The sequence below is a fragment of the Dermacentor variabilis genome, chromosome 1 (assembly GCF_050947875.1).
Source record: "Dermacentor variabilis isolate Ectoservices chromosome 1, ASM5094787v1, whole genome shotgun sequence".
Classification (NCBI taxonomy): Eukaryota; Metazoa; Arthropoda; class Arachnida; order Ixodida; family Ixodidae; genus Dermacentor; species Dermacentor variabilis.
The window spans coordinates 80,908,740-80,930,276 of NC_134568.1; the positions used below are offsets into that span (position 1 = coordinate 80,908,740).

The 21,537-nt window shown below is 47.8% G+C and overlaps 1 long non-coding RNA gene across 1 annotated transcript; it reads right to left on the reverse strand.

Annotated features, from left to right (window-relative positions):
* Positions 1-378: 378 nt before the first annotated feature.
* On the reverse strand, positions 379-20,259 carry LOC142579907 (uncharacterized). The gene is made up of 4 exons (XR_012827496.1): positions 20,079-20,259; positions 10,565-10,781; positions 5,106-5,212; positions 379-553 (listed from the first exon to the last, which is right to left on the reverse strand). It is a non-coding gene; the product is annotated as an uncharacterized LOC142579907 (long non-coding RNA).
* Positions 20,260-21,537: the final 1,278 nt, after the last annotated feature.

The window sequence follows — 21,537 nt, forward strand, 5'->3', positions numbered from 1 at the left end:
CCACTGCGTCCCTTCGGCCACGACCAATAGCCACGAAGGGTATTGAGCGCCATCAGCGACCGTAGAGCATATCCGATCTTTAAGACATGTCAGAGATATATTGACTACCCTTGTTTGAGAAAACCCAGCCCTGTTAAGCTGCCCGGAGTCGATGCCGACGCATATGGTCGTGATTTGTTTATTCCTTAAAAAAAAATCGAGGCTTGGGAAAAATTGTTCCAATATAGACACTCACTGGAACTATATCACTCGAAGCATAAAAAATTCTTTTGAGTGTATCTTCTGCATGCGCTTGAATTTCTTAAAATGTGCGTTTTAAATTGTATTCTTCTTTCTTTACTTGTGCGTGTTTATACGCCTTTCAATATGTAACAGTCCTTCCCTCGAGTAGTTTATTAGAAGGTGGGGAACAAGTAAATCATACAAAGAGAAAACATGTTTCAGCGTTGCGGATGTCTCAACTGGCCCGTAGAAGTGAGTCCAGCGAGGCGGCACCTTCACTGTCTTGTGCCCTGATGACTTGGCTATGAGGCTTCCCCTAGATCTTCGTCTCCTGCAGCATGTTAGAGGACAGTTTCATCATGTAGCCACCACTCTGTGCGTTCCTCAAGGAGTACTGAGACGAAATATTGTGTCCCGGGTTCTTTTTCTTTTCTACTCTCTCTCTCTCGCTATCTCTCTTGATGGTGCTGGCTTTCAAAACTACATTATAAAAGCTTCTATTGATCAAAAGTGCCGCAAATAATTAATTATAGTGCCGTTTATACGACCCGTTCAAAATGCTTGTCAAGCACAGCGCGGTTTGGGAGGGGGGGGGAAGGGGGGAGAGGGGGATGCCACCAAAAGCGGAGATAACAGTCACGTGTCATCACGAACAATAAGAGCTAGCCAGTTGAGTCCGGTGTGGTGGTGAAAGCTTTACAATCACCTTGTCGACGAAAGCTGCCAAATTAGCCCTTCCATGCAGTTGTGAGCATCTATTGAAAACGCAGGACAACACGCTAATCCCTTATCCTTTCTATAGTGCTGAATGAACTTCGTATTTCAGTGATGTCGGTTACCACGAGACCACCACAAACAGGTTTTGGTGACGTGATGAGTCTCTTGTTTTCACGTCCCATTCCGCGTTGCTCTTGGGACGCGCTTTGTCCTGGTAGTATTAAAAAGTAACCCACCTAATTCGTTGTAGAGCTATCCGGGAGTTGAGGCTCCATAGTGTAAATAGTTGGTCGATGGCTATCAAGCAAAGCAATAAAAATGAGACAAACTTTCGTGTCAGTACTCCTTAAGGCGCGCTTACATGAATAAAACAGTCGCGTTTCGCACCATCATAGTAGCGAATCACAATCATGTAAACGGTTACGATGCGCTAAAAGGACCCATAGCCTTAATGCACCAGTCAAGGTGGCTTGAGCGGGTGAAGCCGACTCTAGTGAATTAATGTAAACCGCTAGCGCGTCGCACCATGCAAGGAGCAAAGAGACGAAATCACTACGTGTGGTGTTCGCGCTCTTCCATTCACAGGTGAGGCACACTCGCTAAAGGACAGGCACGAGCTCTTTACGGACATGTTCAAACGAAGTTTCGTATGCCACATGTAAGCGTTGGCGCATCGCATTATCATGATACACACGAAACGCGATGCACTAGCGTCGCATTCATGTAAACGCGTATTGAGATTGTAAACATTATGTTCTTTGCTTGTATCGGCACCATTCCATCCATTTTAACTCACACTCATGATTATTATCAACATTTATTTAAGTTCTTTAGCCCATCTGTTCCCGTGAATTGCGGATAAATCACTAATTTTCAATAATGTGGTCATTGTTTTACGCAGAAGTCTAATTCATATGCTTCTCTCGGCCTTTCCTTTCTTTCCGCAAGTTGTTACAGCAAGCCGTGCTAGAGTTTTCACCGCAGCCGCCTTGCGCATGCTCACTCTAATAACAGCTTGCGGAACACTTGGAACCTCCAGCTTTGCATATAACCCTTCCATATATAGCGAAGCGGGGAGCCCGAAAGCAAATGTGTATTCATGACGCGTACACCGCACACGCTGTAGTTGAACATGTGAGCGCTAGGAATTTAACAATAATAATAAAAAAGGGGGAGGGGGGAGGAAGAGCTCCGCGAAGGAAGCGGAGGCCAGTGCCGATACCACGGCAGCTGGTGTATACTATACAACTTGCGGCTCATCCGAACAGGATACATTATTAACGCAGAGGCACTTCCCGTTTCAAAGGGCGCCCCTTTCTGACCATTGCGAAGTCCGGAAGGGTGAGCGAAACGCTAAGAACAATCCTGGTATGATTGATCGCCACGAACTTGCGCAAGCCTCGTCGATAACCAGGCCACGAAAAGCGCCGAGGGCAAGAGAGAACGGCGCAGCCAAAGCGAAGAACAAGGAACAAAAAAATACACAAGCCGTAAAAGAGGGAGACGGGTGAAAAAAAAACGAGGTGCGCGTTTCACGGCGGTTTGTCTTCGCCGAGGTTTGTAATTTAAACGCGCCGTGACAGCTCGCATGGACGGTCGACCGTACAGGCGAGCACGAACTGAGTGGTAACATTTTCATTCCGCCTGTTCTTCTCGCCTTCGTTTTTTCCTCTGGCCCCTTCCTTCCTTCTTTTTTTTTTCTTTCGAGAGCTTCAGTTTTCATCTTTCAATTTATCTCCCACCGCTTCTTCTTGATTCTTTTCGCTTACCTCGAGTCTTTCAAAGCGTACGCTGGAGGTGGTCTACACGTAAAAAGACGCCAGCGGGCCACACAAGGGCCCCGAATGCTTCTGCGGATGTGTGGAGAACGTGTGTGGGAGCAGGTGGGCCCGTTGTATGAAGAGGCTAAGACAGCGATATTTTACAGCTTCGCTTCGGACTAGACAGACGTCGTGACGAGGATGACTTAGTAGACTGCGAATCACAGACATCAGGCGTGGTAACTACACTCGAACACCGCATTTCACGCCGTTGCGCTGTGGAGTCAGAAGACAGAGACCTCACTCGAGGAGCTGTCCACTCTGAGCGCACATTAAGGATGGGTCACTTCCGTCAGCCATGACAGTCAGGACTGGACATTCTCGGTTGGTGGCCTTATCCATTTTCTCTGCCTTCACGTAAGTGGGCGTATAAAAACATGTTGGGCATATTGTATGCACTATGAAGGAATAACTTCGTAAATCTTCTCGGCAGAAGTTTGTGGGATGCTTTTGCTGCTTGTTTCTCCCTACCTGCCAATTTGTTCTTGGATAGGAGGTATGCTACGCAGATAGAAAGTAACCTGCCTGACGCCGCCGGTGTGGCGGAGAAAAAATTATCTTGACAGTAATATAATTATACGTGAGTACTGAACTCGCAGAGGCGTGGAATTTAGGCTGTGACGCGGCCAAGAAAGGTACTCATACCTTTTCAAAGCGAGGGTTCTACTCGGGTGTTACATAAAAAGTCCTCGCAAAGTATGCATGAGGACAAAGACAGGTTATAGGGATATCAAAACTGTAAGCTGTCGAAAAAGAACCAAGAAAAATGAGTGCCCACGCTCCATTTAGAATCGAGCCGATGCAAGTAGTGTACAATATATGTCGCACACTCCGAAATGTAGTACGTATTCGTTTATTCCTATAAGTAGGTTGTAGTAGATGAGTTCACATGCGGAAGCACGCTGCGCAACATCTGCGCCACATACACACATGCGAACTATGGTGCGCTCCTGCCGTGCATGTTTGGCCTTATACGCCAGTTGTTTCCCAGGAAAACATCGCGAACAGACATTCCAAAGAAGCGCTTGTTATATACGGAGGCGTTGAACGGTGATTATTAGCGCTCACTGAACGCATAGCTAAACCACGCGTTCCTCTAATTCTTCCAGTCAATGCTGAGAACACGCGTGCGCTTTCGCGCCGCAAGTTTATTGCGTGGCTTCTATACAATACCCGGCCTCAGCGAATGGATTCAAACGCTCACATACTCATACATGTGCGTACCACAGCGGAGTGTTTTCGATAGGTCAACTCGAAAGAGCCACCGATGAACAGAAAGAGGGCGTTCGCGATGTTTGCAGTACCGCATTAATCGCACACGGTCCTTTTCAAAGTGCTCGAGAAGGGCGTCGGGAATGAATAATCGCGGGGAGCCCCATTGAAAGAGCGCATAGGCTGCGCGCACGAAGGGATCCTGGGCGAGGCCTCCGCTGTACATTACACCGCGTGCGGCGAATACCCCCTCATTCGATGTTGTCCACATATCTGCGGCGGCGGCACCCACGGCTGCGTGGTGAGGAGCGAAGAAATGCTATCCCCTAGCGCGCTGTAAATCTTCTCTGGGTCCGGATCAGCGGGGACGATCGGCCATTTTCCTCTTTATGGCGCAGTCATTAACCACCGCCGTTGGGTGCGCTGCGTCCCGAAGCCTTGGAGCCCGCCAGCGTGTGAAGGTTAATTGGATTAATAAATTTCCACTGAAAACGGCCGGCCGGCCCAATCGCCGCGCGCCGCCCCATCGTGAGCGCTGCTCTCTCAGCGTGCTCCAGCACCGATGCCCCCGATGGCTGCCTTCGCGCTGCACGGACGGACATGAGCGCGTGCACGCGAGAAAAAAGTGTAAACTTAGCAGCGCGCTCAGAAAGCGCCGCGGAGGCGCACGTAACGGCGGCATCAGTCAGCAGCGGAAACGCGCCGGCTATGTCAGTGTGCGTGCGGCCCCACGGTGGGCGCTTCGCGAGGACGGCGCCTATACACGGGGTCTCTATACTCCGGTGGATTGCGATCGCTGCATCAGCGGACACCTTTGGATTTATGGGAGATCTTTTCGCGGCGGTTGTAATGAATCGCGGACGCCTGTTGCCCCGGCGTTTATGGGCGCCGTGAACGGAATTTGTAGGCTTCGCGAGCGCACGGGCGGCAACAGGTCAGACTTGCTCCCCTCCTCCACTCGGCTGCCTCCCCCTTTCTCGCTCCATCGTGCACTTTTTCCGTGCGATCCCCCTCTTCCACTCCTCACGAAGGAGCCCTGCGCGGCGGCGGAGTGGCACACCTCGCGTTCGCACGCGCAGCGCACCCACAGTTCGCCATCGGAGGTCACAGGTGGAAATGTCGAAGATGCCTCACCAAGCAGTGTATGTCTTTCGAAGGCGTTCGTGGCCTCTAAAAGGAAGGCCCGAGATTGTGGCTGTTCCAAGCGGGCCGCACTCTCAGGATCCGCGAAATCGGTGAGGCTGCAGATACAAGAATGAAAATAATAATTACTTCCACAGACACCATGATACTTCGTAGAAATCGACCAACGCACCAGGAGGAACGCATTGTCAATCATAAAAGAAAAAAAAAAATGCTAGCTCGCCCGTAATCGAGAGTAGGTGTAAGCATGAAATGGCTACCGTCAAAGCAGATTGGTTGGAGAGGATACTAGCTGCAATCTTAAAATGGGTGTAGAGCATGTTCGCAACGGCACACCCCCCACTACAGCGCACTACGTCAAACTGCGCACTAGTCCATATGGACGCAATAGTTTCCTGTCACAGACAACCTCATTGCAAGTCTCGTCTAGGCTAAACAGCCATCCGCGGCGCTCACGGACCGCTGACATTGAAAAGAGCACAGGCAACCCTGTAGCAGCGCCAAAAGATGACAATCAAGTGTATAGTGCCCTGTATCTGCCTTTTGAAAGTCCGCTATTGGAAATGACAAATAAAACTTTGGCGTACTAGAAGTTATAGCTTGAAGGATATTGTGAACAAACATTAAGAAGAACTATGAAGCAATATTTTTGTAGCTTGTTTGGGCAGTAGCTAGCGTATGTAATGTGGTCCTACACAAAGGGTTGCGGGCCAAAGGATGTATTTTCGTAGGTTTTGGCTAATATCCCGGATAATCTTGCCTTATTATTGTAACGATGCCCGTATGTACTCGTTCCATTCTCGCCTTGAATGCCCGGATTTCGGCTCAAGGTCCCTTGGAGGTCGCCGACAACGAGAGCAAAAACATTTCATGCTTAAAAGCAGGCAAAATAGGCGAATGCTCATCATCCGTCGGAATTACGTATCAGTCGAAAGACAGAGATAAGAGAAACGAATACGAGAAAGACGACAAAGCAAGTGCTTCTGTCGTGTTTCTTGTGCTCCTCTTTAGTTCATTTTTTTTTCTTTTATGTGTGCGCGTGTTCGTTTTTCTTTCTTTTGTGAACATGTACTAACTCGCCTAGGTTTAGCTTGCATTGTCGCGGACACTGCTGAGTAGATACGAGTATATATAAAAGAAAATGCAAAAATAAAATTATTTTCGCAACAGTGTCACCTTTCTTTTCTTTTTCATCGCCGACCTATGAAAGTACGAGACCCACTGATTGACGAGAAACTTATCGGTAAATTATGTTCAGCACAGCACTACTCTGTTTCACGGTTTTAAAGCCTTTCTTTGTGTCAAGAGGTCATCCGAGAGGGTGCTGCAGCGCTTGCGTTCCTCTCCCAACCGCTAGATCCGGCGCATTAACTGTGTATACTCGTAAGTTAAAAGAAGTAAACCCGAAAACGAATTATGCTCCCAATCTCCATGTATGCAGCTGCTGCAAGTTAACCCTACATATCCACCATAGCGGAACATGCATAGCAGTGTGCATACTGCGCAATATTCGATCATTCCAAGCACACTTTTCCCGTTTTCTTTTATTCTTCTATCCTTTCTTTCTTCCTCGTTTTTTATTCTATTTACTTTATTTTTCTTTCTTCAATTTTTTTATCATTCTTTATTCTTAAAAGTTCGCTCGTTCGCTTGCTCGCTCGTTCGTTCGCTCGTTCGTTCGTTCGTTCGTTCGTTCGTTCGCTCGCTCGTTCGTTCGCTCGTTCGTTCGTTCGCTCGTTCGTTCGCTCGTTCGTTCGCTCGTTCGTTCGTTCGTTCGTTCGTTCGCTCGTTCGCTCGTTCGCTCGTTCGTTCGTTCGCTCGTTCGCTCGTTCGTTCGTTCGTTCGTTCGTTCGCTCGTTCGCTCGCTCGCTCGTTCGTTCGCTCGTTCGTTCGTTCGCTCGCTCGTTCGCTCGCTCGTTCGCTCGCTCGTTCGTTCGTTCGTTCGTTCGTTCGTTCGCTCGCTCGCTCGCTCGCTCGCTCGCTCGTTCGCTCGTTCGCTCGTTCGTTCGTTCGTTCGCTCGTTCGTTCGCTCGTTCGCTCGCTCGTTCGCTCGTTCGCTCGTTCGTTCGCTCGTTCGTTCGTTCGCTCGTTCGTTCGCTCGTTCGTTCGCTCGTTCGTTCGCTCGTTCGTTCGTTCGCTCGTTCGCTCGTTCGTTCGCTCGTTCGTTCGCTCGTTCGCTCGTTCGTTCGTTCGCTCGTTCGTTCGCTCGTTCGTTCGTTCGCTCGTTCGTTCGTTCGCTCGTTCGTTCGCTCGTTCGTTCGTTCGCTCGTTCGCTCGCTCGCTCGCTCGCTCGCTCGTTCGTTCGTTCGTTCGTTCGTTCGTTCGTTCGTTCGACAGCCTTAAGAACTCCGTCTCTATTAACTGCTGAGTGCATCTTGTAAGAGGGACTTTGGGGGCTTTTCATGACGCATACTTACGCGACTTTTCGAAATGTTACTAGTGTTGGCGGAGCCTGCCTAGCCCGCAATTATCCACAAAGCAATAAATATTATGAGAGCTTCTATAACAACCACAATACGTACTAAACATCACAATACATTGGGTCAATATAACTGTACTGTACGTACTGTACGTATAACTGTATAACTGTACGTATAACTGTACTGTACTGTACTGCACATGCAAACCTTACTGAACGTACTGTGGACATTTTGCTACTCATTCTTTCTTTTTTTTGTACATACAGTGTACGTGTTCAAAAACAAAGGGCATATCCTGTTTTCACCACTCTATTGCGTCTAATCTGCTCTGGTAACTAAATATACAACTGAAGGATATGTGGAACTCTTCAAAACTTTCTTCGATGCGAGCTGCCGGCAGCTGAAATCAGTTTACATCGCTCCCTTCTTATCTGGCTATCGAATTGATCGTGTACTTCAGCATGTCTCATATTCTTTGGCAAATGTTTGTGCAAACTTTGTATCCATCATGCAACTGTAAAACCTAACAACATTTACACATTTAACCGGGGGCCGTATACTTAAACTATTCTTCTCACTTTATATTATTTCAGCCTTTCTTCAGCGTTTCGCACGAAACCTGTTCCTCCTACAGTCGCCAGGATGGCCCACTCGGCGGGCTTTATGACAAACATTGAATATATAGAATCGCGTAGAAAGAATGCATACAAGATATGGCCCTTGATTTCTTTCTTCTATTCCTTTCGGGTTCTTTGGCGCGGCTACATGCCGAATGTGATCAAGCGACGCAATTAAGCATCACGCTGTCGACTAAACCGACCTTAGGAATACAACCTCGTCTACACACTAAATCCTTGAAGCCTCGTCTTAAGTTGCTTAAGCGACGCGGACCACTATAGAAGGACAAGTGCTCAAAGAATTTCTGACTCTTCAAGTTGCCTGTACACTAAGCAAAACAAAACGTTAGACGAAGCAAATAGTTACGTGGTAAACCCGCCGTGGTTGCTCAGTGGCTATGGTGTTGGGCTGCTGAGCACGAGGTCGCGGGATCGAATCCCGGCCACGGCGGCCGCATTTCGATGGGGGCGAAATGCGAAAACACCCGTGTGCTTAGATTTAGGTGCACGTTAAAGAACCCCAGGTGGTCAAAATTTCCGGAGTCCTCCACTACGGCGTGCCTCATAATCAGAAAGTGGTTTTGGCACATAAAACCCCAAATATTATTATAGTTACGTGGTAAAGTCCGTTTCAAAGTGCTAAGTATAGATTCGATGAAGTAGCCCAAGGCATTTCAGCGTGATATAAATTTCCTACTGACAAAAGATAACCGCACTGCACTACAGCACTAGTGGTATCATTATTCAATTGAATTCATTTTATTTCCCTGAAAGAATGGTTTCTAGTTAGATTCACAAGCTAAAAGCTTTTGTGACCAACTTAACTTAACTGGGCTGAGCAAGTAGTATTTGAGCCCGCCTACATTCTCGCGCAAGCACACGCACTAAAATATTAATAATAATAAAGGATAAAAATAAAAGAAAGCCCATTCCGCATTTAAGACATACTAGAATGTATTTATGACTGTGGTTAATTGTAACCGCATAGTGGAGGCATTCTAATCCATAGTTAGGTTTTCCTGTCATTCCAAATGAGATACGTTTGACGAACCCACCACGGTGACTCCGGGCGCTATAACGTAAAACTATTCCAAACTTTTCTATTCCAATTCTGCTATCAGCCCTCCGCGATTGGTCAAAAACTTTTTTCGACCACCTCCCACTTCACTTGTCTGTCACGCGACCTCACGAAAAGCGCAATACCTCCCCATCTGATATGATGTGTACACACCGATTATGCATGATTTGACGGAAAAAAGAAAAACAGTTATCTCTGATTCGACCCCTTTTCGCCATTAGCGCTCGGCTATTGGTAAAAAGTTTTCGGGCTGCACCCACTTCGCCTGCCTGTCACGCGACGTCACCAAACCGCACAAACTCACCGCGTCAAAGTGACGTGTACGCGATAAAGATGCATTAATATGTCTAACAAAACTGATTTTTTTTTTGGAATAGCCGCAGGCTGCCCCGTTCCAAAAGGAAAAAAAGATGGCTGCCGCCGATCGCTGAGACGCTGGCTACTCGCACCTGCCGGAGAGCATGGGTGTATTTGCGTATAATAAAACTTCCTGCGTGACCGTGTATCGTTTTCAAGCACTTTCGGCACGCTTACTACCTCATTCTGCCAGCGCTTCTTTGCTGAGGGTCAGTTTTAGCGTCATTCTTAAGCTTCCGTTGCATGCCGCCGCGATTTTCGACCAGCCACCGCAAGCTAAGTAAGGGAAAGAGGACCAATCGCAGACGCTGACACTACCCTCTTCATCGATTATCGATTTTCAATGCAGTGGCTCGGCCCCATCGAATCCCTCTCCACTTGAGCGTGCTCCTCTCCTCTTGTAAGCCAATTAGATAAGACGAGCCGCTCAGTGTAGGCAATGTTATTCGATTTTCAAGCAAACAAAAGTGACCTCCTATGAACGAGGAGAGCGTTTCATTGGTCTGTTCAGACAACCCTGCGGGTGACCGCCCGGTGCTTGCGTCGGTGGTTACGAAAATTTGACGACAGGAAATTGGAATAGAAACATATTGGAATAGTTTTACGTTATAGGGCCCTCTGTTACTGAATACCAGGTCGCGGGTTCATTTCCCTGCCGCGGCGGCCGCATGCGTTGCGATGGGAGCGGAATGCGAAAATGCTCGTCTACGGCACTTTGGGGGCAAGCTAAAGAACCATGGGTAGTCAAACCTAATCCGGAGCCCTCCTCTACGGTGTTTCCCATAACCCACTGGGGAATTTCGAACGTTAAAGCACAGATTTTTTTTTTTTTTTGACGTTTGGCGGCAGGCTCTCACTTTATATACCAGCATAAGTGGAACAGCGTTTTCGCTGAAGTTGCGCTGGAGGCCCGGTCGCAGCCGCGAAGCTAGTGGCCAGCTCTACAGGTTGCCCAATGAACAGGCTTAGCTTTCTTACCACGCTGTCGTGGAACGCAAAACCCCGAACAGGACACAGGCAGGAGCACCTCCTATAGGACACCGCCCAAGTGCAGCAGCATTTTCTGGCAATCAGCAAGCCACGTGGCGCAGCCGATGCCGGACACCTCTGCTCCGTACGCAGCCGCGCAGAATAACACCGCGCGAGCCGCGGCCGTCTCTGCGCTCATGGTCTTGGGGCTTTCCGGCTCTCCGTTCTGCACACACACGTGAGCACGATAATTAATGCCCTGGGCTGTTTTTCTCCTCAGCGAGGGGACAAAAAAGATATAACAAAATCATTTAAGCTACGCGCGCGGTTTCCTATCCTGCCGTCGTGTGCAATAGTTAGAGGGCGTGCTCCGAGCGTGTGTGCGCCTCCGTGTCTGTTCATATACCGAGACGCGGAGGGGTTGGATTGGTTTCAACTTTGGCCACGCACGGGAGCAGATAAGGGAGTGTCAGGGGAGTAATTTATACTGACATGTCATGAATTCATGTTGGCAGCCTTATCGCTGAGCTGGCTACGCTGCCCAGGTTCTCATAACGGCAGTTTCTCTCTGCTTACCCCTGTACAACCCTCCCTTCGACTTCGAATTTCGCAGCTAGTCGACTATAGTATGTAGTGCCGCCTTTCCAGCGAAAAAAAAAAAAAAAAAGATGCGAAGCCTCGTTGAATGTGCCAAGAATCTCTGCAGCCGATGACGTGAAGTGAGACTCTAATTATCAGCTTCGGCTTATTGACTTGCAATTACGTTGGCTTGTGAAAGGTGGAGGAGGGATTGGGGGGGGGGGGGGGTGTGGAAGACGGAGTGATGTCTCGTGCTTTTGAAATCCTTTGCAGCGGTTTCACCTCTAAACCTCTTTGCGGATACTATGATAGCTTCATAAAATGAACACGCCACTAAGGTGAAATTTGGAAAGGCTTCTTGGCGGCGGCCAGTTGACGTCACCATATATTGGCGATACTTATTTTATTATAACGATCAAAATAAACTTTCGCATAACGATCATGCCATTAGCCTGATGGAAGTTTACATGCACTGAGACGTTCAGAGAGAGAGAGAGAGAGAGCAAATGATAAGGAAAGGTAGGGAGGTTAACTAGGACTGAGCCCGGTTGGCTACCCTACACTGGGGAAAGGGAAAATGGGACGGAAAGATTAAAAGAAGAAGAGAAAGTCCACCGGGGATATCGTTCAGTCACTCAGTCCGGATCATAGTCGCTGACTCAATCCAGTAGCCTTCAAATATCGCAGCAGAGCTGTAGTGGCAGTTTTCATTAGACAATAGAAGCAAATCCTTCTGTTCCAGAAGCCCTTCAGCTCCTACGACAAAAGGGTATAGATTTACGCCATACCGTTTCTGCCAGACCGATTATGTTACCATGCATTTTCATTGTCCTTCTCTAGCACCGATATTTAACGGTTGTAGCGCAATCGCGACACGACATTTATAAAGTAGGTAGTTCCTCTACTTGAAAGTGTTTAACAAGGCGAATGGAGGCAATTTGGCTAACTCTTAAAAATGTATTTCATATTAACGATTGCTGAAATGGAGAAAGAAATTATATATCGTTCTAAACATCGAGCAACACGCAATAAATTACACCAGAACTCCTAAGCAAAGCGAGCTTGGTCAGGCTGAGTTAGGACTGCCTGGCAAATGGAGCAGGTTTAGAACAAACCGGATCCTTCACGTAGCATTAGCATACTTACGCCAATAATTTACTCTAATAAGGCCTCATCGCTTCCTTAAACGACGCCAATTCCGAGATTTATTGAGTGCAGCCTCGGCACTAACCTTGTTGCTCTCAGCGTGGAACATTATCGAGGCTGACTGCGGTGCAGTGCTTAACTGCGACATCGTCTTTTCAATAAAAGAAAACCAATTACTGGTTTCGCTGGTTACACGTTCTGCTTTTGCAGTTACAATTACAAGTATGTGTCATCTTTCTTCCCTTTAACTTTCACCGACTTGTTCGAATGGTATACGTGGCTATACAGGATGCTTCAACGAAGACGCAGTATGCAATCGGACTCCATTGTTCTTTGTTTCTATGTTGTTGTTGCTTTGAGGGCTTTGTCTTGATTCGCTTTGTATTGTTTTGGGTAACGTGTTGCTCGCAGCAGTCGAAGTCAATACTTTCGACCAAAATGGCAGATGAGCTCAGTTATAAATATACCTCGCCAGCTTTTTGAATCATTTATTCAATGAACGGTGCTGTAATTCTCAAAATGAAGTCATCAGGTGCCGAAATCGAGTTTGTTTATACGAGCAATCTTGGAGTCTAGCGCAAACTTCGACAGACTTCGCTCAAATGAGCGGCAAAATACGTCGGCAGTGTTTCACGTGGTGCACACTTCGCAAAGTGGGATTTGCAGGGATATCGCAAGCAATACCAGTATCAGAATTAACAATAACCCGCCTCGGTGGCTTAGCCGCTATGGTGTTGAGCTATTAAGCACGAGGTCGCGGCATCAAATCCCGACCGCGGCGACCGCACTTCGATGGACCCAAATACAAAAACGTCCAGGTCCCGTGCATTGGGGGCACGTTAAAGATACCCTGATGATCAAAATCAATCCAGAGTCCCCACTACGGCATGCCTTATAATCAAATCGTGGTTTCTGTAGCTCGTAAAATCCCAGAATTCAATTCAGGATTAAAATAAACGGACGTGCCTACTTGAACATTGACTGACTTAGCTAGTTTTTTTTTCACTTCTTTTTTTTTTTTCTGCACGCGAGGAACTCGGGCGCATATCTATCTGCCGGAGGCATATAACGAACTAACGTGAAAGCCAAACCCGTCTAAAAACAATAGACACTGCTACTGAAGGCCTACACATGTGGCATAAAAGTTAAACAACACCTTGTCCCATTATTTTCTAACTGATGATCATCTACATTTACAGCTACTATCGCAACCGTATAGGATGATCCCACGTCTCTGAAAGTCCTCGGAGCGAAAGTAATATTTGTCTGCTCGGGCAGTGTAATATCACGATGAATCTGCATGGCATTGTTTTCCACCAGGACAACGGGGGTCGTCATGGCTTATAAGAAACGCTCGTTCCGCACTTGGTACATTCTCTTTAACTGAATTAATAACAGGGTAACCGCTCTTCAAATAATCGTAGTATGGGCTATATATCATCGTGCAATTGCAGACTTCTTCTGCTTTGAATAATGAAATTACTGCTCGGAATAAGGTAGAAAGACGCCACGCTGCTTTTGGAAATTGCTTTGTCCTTGACAGAACTGTCGGTGTGCTATGAAAGCGTTTCTTCTCCTCATAACAGCTGTTGTGCCATGTTCTTTCCATACGGTGATTCTCTTTGGGTTAGTTCCTCTCCCACGTTTTCCTATCAGTTATGTATACGCATGCCAAAGCTTCTTGGCTGTGAGATCATCTGCAACGTTGTCGCATTTGTGAAAATTTTCGCTGAAGCATGCGCAAATGGTTTTCATTATGAGTCCATTCACATGTACTACATAATTGTGAAGCTTTTTAATGTATATAAATAAAAAGATTTTTCTAGGGAAGCTTTGATAGACTGAAGTGACAGAAGCTGTGTCGGCTGCTACGAAAGCTTAGCGAAAGGAGCTCGGAAAAACCCGGCTGGAGCTTCGACTGTAGTGTCATGCAGAGGCACCGCTGCCGCCTGTGGGTTATTTATTTATTTATTTATTTATTTATTTATTTATTTGCGATGCTGCCAGTCTCAGTGAGACCAAAGCAAGTGGGCATTGTATTAGACAGTTTTACAAAAAGAAACAAACAGGTCATGCTACATGGTACAGTAAAAGAGAAAGAAAAGAGAACAAGCTTCCTTAACTACTGCAGAAATCACCAATGACGATGTCAAATACAATACTTTTGGTTGGTATAACGATATCGCTCAGTAACAAATATAGCATTACTAGAATTTGTATTAAAAATAGCGAATGAATGACCCATGTAAGATTAGAGAAGGTATACAGCTAACAGATAACCGCGCGGAAGTGGCCAGATTGGGGCTTGAAATGGAGAAATTCCACGCGCAGAAATAAGTGTTACAGTTAAGATATGTGGGTGTGTTAAGTGGCGTATTCAGTATTTGATGTCTCTAGTAGGTTGATGAAAGATGAAGGTGACGGAGAGGAAACTATGTCTGAGTGGAGGAGATTCCATTCGTTGATCGCACGTGGGAAAAGTGAAAACTTGAACGTGTCATTGCGAGCACTGTACCTGTTTAGTGTAAATGGGTGCTTTTTTTCGCGATAGACGTGATGTAGACAAAGTAACGTACTTAGCTCGGTCTGTCTTATAACTGCCGTGCATTAGTTGGTAGATGAATTTTAAGCGGGCTTGTTTGGCCCTAACAGATAATGTTTTAAGACCTGCATCAGCTAAGAGGTTTTTGGGGAGACATAGGGCCTGTATTTGTTAAGAATGAACCTCACAGCTTTTCTTTGCATCTTTTCTAGTTTTGATATGTTAGTTGATGTGTGCGGAAAGCAGATGATGTTAGCGTATTCTAAGACGGGGCGAACAAATGTTGTGTAGGCTAGTACTCTGGCGTGCTTCGGTGCAAGGCGTAAACATCGCAAATGTGATCTTTCGCTTGCCGCGCTAGACAACGTCGGCGGCCGTCGTCACAGCTTCCCTACAACGGGCCTTTGTAAACTGTAACGCAAACGGGGTCTCGCAACCAGAAAGAAAAGTATAGCATAGATGTACTGTATCAATGCCTTTACGAGAGGTGTTATAAAAAAAAAAAAACTGGCTGAGTGCTTGTGGGGAGACCAGCTATCTCATCATAAAGAGCGTTCGTTTTAACTAACTCACTTGTAGATTTTATAGGCGTGACCACTGTCTCAAAAGAGCGTGTGAAGAGATCCGGGAATATTAATAGAACAGCACTATTCGATTATATCATAGCCATAAACGCACGGCATAGCGGTATCGCGAGATTGATCGCTCGTGGTCTTTTTGATTCAAGAGTTAGGTGTATAAAAACAAGGAAAGCGCTACGTTTGCGCCTGTTATACCAGCTCGACACAGTATAGTCATACGCCGAATTTTACCTAGCTTTGACAAAGCTCGGAAGCTCAATACATGTTGCATTTTATTCTTGACCAGGCTCATTGCGATTAAAGGGAAGCTGAAAGCTTTTCCAGAAAAAACGAGCGAAGAGCAGTACGTCATGGTTTTCGACCCTCTGAATCGGAATATCGCATTGAAATTGAGCAAAAGAAGCGCAAACAGATTTTATTTCGACGAAAAGTGCAGCAGTAGACTCGCGGCAGCTCACGCGCCTCGTTTCCGCCTGTGATTGGTCGGGCGCCTTGTGACGTCAACAATGGTGTTCGTCCGGACCGACTGCTGCCGCTACACATGAAGCACGGTGCAAGGTAGTTTGTTGCTGTTTTGCTGAGACGATCATGGAAAATTTCGAGAGCTTGCGTTTCTCTGAGGAGTTCGGCGTTAACTCCAAACCCCACGAGAGCGATCTTGCGCGCGACAGCGATGGGCGACGGCTTCGAGCGACAAAACGGGCCGTCGCTTGAACAGATCGTTCGGTGTTGTCGCTCTATCGCTCATTTCTAGAAATCTAGAACTCGTCGCTCGTCGCCCGGAAGTGCTATGAGCGACTAGCCAATAGTGCGAAGCCGGAACTGGATGTACATAACTCAAATACTACTGTTTGTCGCACGGAACGAGCAAACTATTGAATTTTACACGTGGAAGAATAAGAACCTAGTGCAAGACCTTCAGAAATATTTATGCTCCTCTTTACAGTAAAATACATCAACTTAAATTGATAAAGCATGCGTCACGCTAGTTTCGGCGCGTATATTGCTGCCCTCATACCGGGAAATCGTCGCTCAAAGCCGTCGCTCGCGTGGAGTTCGGCTTGTAGGCGACGAGTGAACGCGACAGCCATCGCCACGCTTGACGAGTGCAAGATCACTTGTATGGGGTTTATACTTTACTCCCTACATGTACGAGCTGATTGCGAAGAGCCGGCATCTCCAAGAAGCAACAAATGCTGGTGCAAGCAATGCTTTCCACGCGAACGAAGGCGAAGTGTTAGAATCTCCTTGTGTTGGAAATGTTCTTTGGCGACTATATTTTTTGCTAAGCTGCATTCAGCGATCCAGTGAGTACGTTTCCGGGCAAACAACTGTACTGTTATGTTCCTGCATGCCTCCTCGTAGAACGTAAGCGGTGATGCGATCTTCGGCATTTGTGCGCTGCCCCAAAGCTGTCGGCAATCTACACAGGCGGTTTAAACGCGGGAAATGTTTACCGGATGTTGTAGCACGTGTAGTATAGAACCTTCGATCATCAGCGCGCCATCCGCACACTACTGCCAACCGGCGAATTCCGTCGGCTACGTGAGATGGTCGGTTTCCCTATGTGTGCGAGAGAAGGGGGAGCGCAGCGTCCTGGCGTGAGCCGGCTTTCGAACACATGCAAGCTTTACACTTGCACTGCGTTATGGTAGCTGCATGCAGGCTGTTTCACAACACACGTGCGAATAGAAAATTCGCGGCGCTTGGCGATGAAACCTACGTCAAGGGTGGGAGATAAACATGCACCTTCCGTTCAGCGTGCTAACACGAAGGAGAATCCAAAGCACTCATTATTGATAAGCTCTGGTAGTAATCGTCGTCACGGAAGTGGTTATAGCACAGCACTGTTGTTCTTGAGCGCTTGAAGTCGTTTCGCTTCACAGCAGCCTCCCACTTAGCTGAATGCTTCTTGTCTTGCGGATACTAATGGAACATCGGAACATCGTCGCGGCTGCTGGTGTTCGTGCAACCGTAGGCTGCACAGAACGCCGGCATGATAGGCCTACAAGTTCAATTGATGCTGCGCACGTCAACTACCACTCTATATACACACAAACAAAGGAATGTATATAGGGTCGAGCGAAGCAGATTAGTACGGCACGCACGCAGAAATAAGCATGGTCAGGCACGGTCGCGGAGCCTGCGAAGGAACGGAACACCAGTGCTGACGTCACTACGCCGCGGTTTCCAGTCTCCGCTCGCATCGTCAGAGTCAGCAGCAGCGCGCGGCGCTCGATGGTGGGCGGAGCTACAGCGCAATTTTAACCGACGATTGCGTCGTTCCGAAGTGAAAAATCCCCCCCCTCAAAAATTCTACCTGCATGGTTTATAAGGTTCCCGCATCCGTATATGAGCCTCTTATTGAATTGGACAGACTCTTCAACTTCCCTTTAAGCATTTGGCGCTCATGTGATGCATGCAAGAGAGCACTGCCGATCGACTATTCCTGACCGTGCACCAATAGTAAAGTTATCCGTCGCACCGAGGCATCGTGTGCGATCTTCCCTTTCATTCAACGAGTCTTAAACAGAGCTGTCTGGTCTTTCGCGGGTTTCAACCCTCCGTAATCTTATGTGATCCCACTGTCAGTGTCGCTTCTGCAGTGTGACCAAAGATTGAACCCACATTGGTCACATTCTTTAGCATACGAAGATGGAAAGTGTTCACAAGCGTATGGACTAAGGAAAAAGATTTAAGAAAGAAAACACAATGCCGTAAGAATACCTGAGCATAACGGACATCGCACATGCTGCACTTAAGCCGTTTCTGTGCCACGATTTATTATTATATTAATCAAGTAAACCTGTATAAACACCGCAAAGAGAGAACGAGAAGTGGAAGGAGAGAGAGAGAGACAACTTTATTCGTCAGGCGGCTAGTAATTGCCTCCTAAAGGAGATACCACGCCCACCCTCTTGAAAAGGAGAAAAAAACAGGGAGAAAGATACGAGCAAGGAGATAAAGAAAGGCAGAAAGCAGAGGAAACCACATCACAACACATAACATCACATGCAGAGCACAATTATCAAAGATGAGAGTCTAGTCCCGAGGATGAGAAAAATTTTAATGATGCTTTGAGAGCCTCATGTCGAGCTAAAGCACGATCTTTCGGAAACAAGAGAGAGAGAGAGAGAGAGAGAGAGATGCAAATTAGAGAAAGGTAGGGAAGTTAACCAGAGTTAAGGCCTCCGGTTTGCTACCCTGCACTAGGGGGAAGGGAAAGGTGAAGTAAAGACCCAAAGAAAAGCGGAAAGAAAGGCTTGAAAAAAAATGGGACGGCATCATTATAGTCCTTCTAATAGGCCACTGCCACGTAAAAGGGTCAACAAAGCCTTGACCGACTTTCGGTGTGACGCAAATTCGGAAACAAGAAATCCTTAAGCACCATTCGAGCAAGATTAAGTAGCTGGAACTTGCTCAGGAGCACACAGTGACAGCTGTGGGAAGTCGGGCATTGTATAGCCAAGTGCTCAAGCGTTCCGCTGTACCATCCACAAACCGGGCACGAAGTGCTCGGCGCCGAAAACAATGTGCTGTATTAATGCAGCCGATACGCAACTTGAGCGATGTAGAACTGCTACGGCGGGTACACGCGGGAAGACGTCACTGTAACGAAGGTACCACTGGCAAACTGCAGTGCATATCACGGTGCTGCCCAGAATATAATTTTCCTGAGGTCCACACTGCTACCTACTCTTATAGCCGCTTGGAACTGCAGTTCGCACGAACGCGCAAGCACAACTTGCCACCCAGGACTGGAGCCCCAGGTGTCTGCCAAGGGTGCATGCAGTGCAGCGCGGAGGGGGTCGCTGTCGCAATCCGCCGGCATGCAGTGTTTGCGGCTGAAGTCAACCTCGGACGGCTGAATACGCCGAAGGCCATTTGTCATCCCTCAGCATCTGCGCGGCGTCAGCGGCGGCGCCGCGAAATCGGCCATCGCGCCGTGCACACACGTCCGGCCTCCACATGCGCAGTCGGCGTACCCTCTGTCGCCTCTCAAGTCCGCTCCGTTTCCTTTATGGGCCGGAGGCGTGTTCGATTACCCGCCGCGCGGGACCTTTCATTATGGCCGGCGTCACCCAGGGGCCAAATTGCAGTTCCCGCGCTGCGGTTCTCGAAAGCAGCGACCGATGGCGGCGGTGTAGCCTCAATGGCGACAGACGAACCCTCCCCGTGTTCTAAGCACATAGTCGCCCGAGTATACTACCGTGCACCAGCACATCCGCTAGACGCGCTCATTCGGACGTTAGAGGAGTTAATCTTCAAGCTACAGATTCAAGGAACTACATAACGCGGGCCCCGAAAACAGTTCCTATGTGTGTGTCATACTCTTAAATGAATTCTAAAGGGCCGAGGCCGCATTTTGAACCGCTTTGGTGCAAAGAAAGCGCCGGCGCTTTCAACCAGGAATCGCAAGCATGGCTTCACGTCTTCGTTCGTACACACGTGGTCTTCTTACATGTTGCGTCGCCATTTCCGTTTGTTCGCTCTATGCTGCACGGAACTAATGATGCTAGCTGCATGAAGAAGAGTCGTTACCGCAATCACTCTCTTTCTCTCTCTCTCTATGCGCGGTAAGATGTTCGTTTCGTTATGTTTCCGCCTGCTGTCATTGTTATCATTATGCAGTCCCTTTTACGTACTGCTTGGAGAAGGCTGCTGCTAGCCTCACCTGCGTGAATGGTCCTCTGCTGCCCCTGCCGCCACTTTCCCCGTTGTAATGGAAGAAGGGCCCACAGCCGTGTGGTTTCGGGACACTCTCCGCCGGGCTCGTCGTGCCGGCTCGCTCGCAGCTACTTACTGCGCGCGTATGCGGCGGCGGCGCCCGCCGCCGCCGGAATGGCCGTGCATGCGCTCCGCTTCGAATCATTCGGAATCATTAGGGCCGAAAGCCGCTATCGCTAGCGCAGATCAAGGAGTCATTTGGCTCGTAATCACGATAATAATGGCGCCTTGGACGCGCGTTTTCTTTGAGGACTTCTACACTCGCCGAAAACAAAAATCAAGCCATTATCCACGCTTATCGTCGCAAGCAAGAAATCGTGTTGTCGGCCGCTCCACGCTCCGCAGCCTCGTGCTACCCGCGTATCAAAAAGCGTGGTCGTAAAGGTGTGATGACGCGAGGAAGATTGGTTGGCGGCCGGCGAACTTGAGGACAGGAGCGCATCGACTAAGTACGAATGATCTTGCCGACAGCCCTGCCGGCTATCCGATACGATGGAAAACGGCGCCTTTACCGCCGCGGCCCACTGTATCGCTGAGTGACGTTTCCCTCGTAAAAAAAACTAAAAAAAAGGGAGGTGGAGACATTCAGCCACCTTGCGTGCTGCAGTCTAAATACATTTCCTTTTTTTTTATTCTCAGCGTCTCGACCAATATACTATATCATAAAGTAAAACGCTTTAAGGCATGTTCAGTGGTATGAACGTTTACAACGAATAGTTAGCATGACGCTAGATGGGTCGCATGGATGGCCTACTGAGATATGAACCTAATGGTGTTCTGCATTTCTCTGATAACGTTGCAGTGCAGTTTTCACTCGGCGCAGTTAAAAAGAAACTTCAGCTTCAATGTGATTTCGTGTATTCGTGGTCGGATGTTCGGCGTGCAATGCTGTCTCATTATATTTCGTTCCCTTGTTATGCTAAAGAACTTCAGCGCATAAATTTGTACTGGCGTGCATGTCTAACCAATCATTCGTCCGTTCTTTCCTGTTACTTACTTACGGTATGTACTCCTGAACCACCTCTATGACTATTTACATTGATTAGGAAGATATAGACTAAGGTAGTTGTCGCATTTAGTAACGCACATTCATCCCGATGGCTTAGCGGCTATGGTGTTGCGCTGCTAAGCACGAAGTCGCAGGATCAAATCCCGGCCGCGGTGACCGCATTTCAACGTGGGCGAAATGCAAAAAGGCCCGTGTCCCGTGCATTAGGGGCACGTGAAAGATCCCCCGGTGGTGAAAATTATTCCGGAGTCACCCACTACGGCGTGCCTCATAATCAAATCGTGGTTTTGGCACGTAATACCCCAAAATTCAACTTAGTAACGCACGTGCCGTCTCTTCGTGAACACTCTTACCTCTGCGCTCAACGGCAGTTGAACAAGGAATATCGCTCCAACGA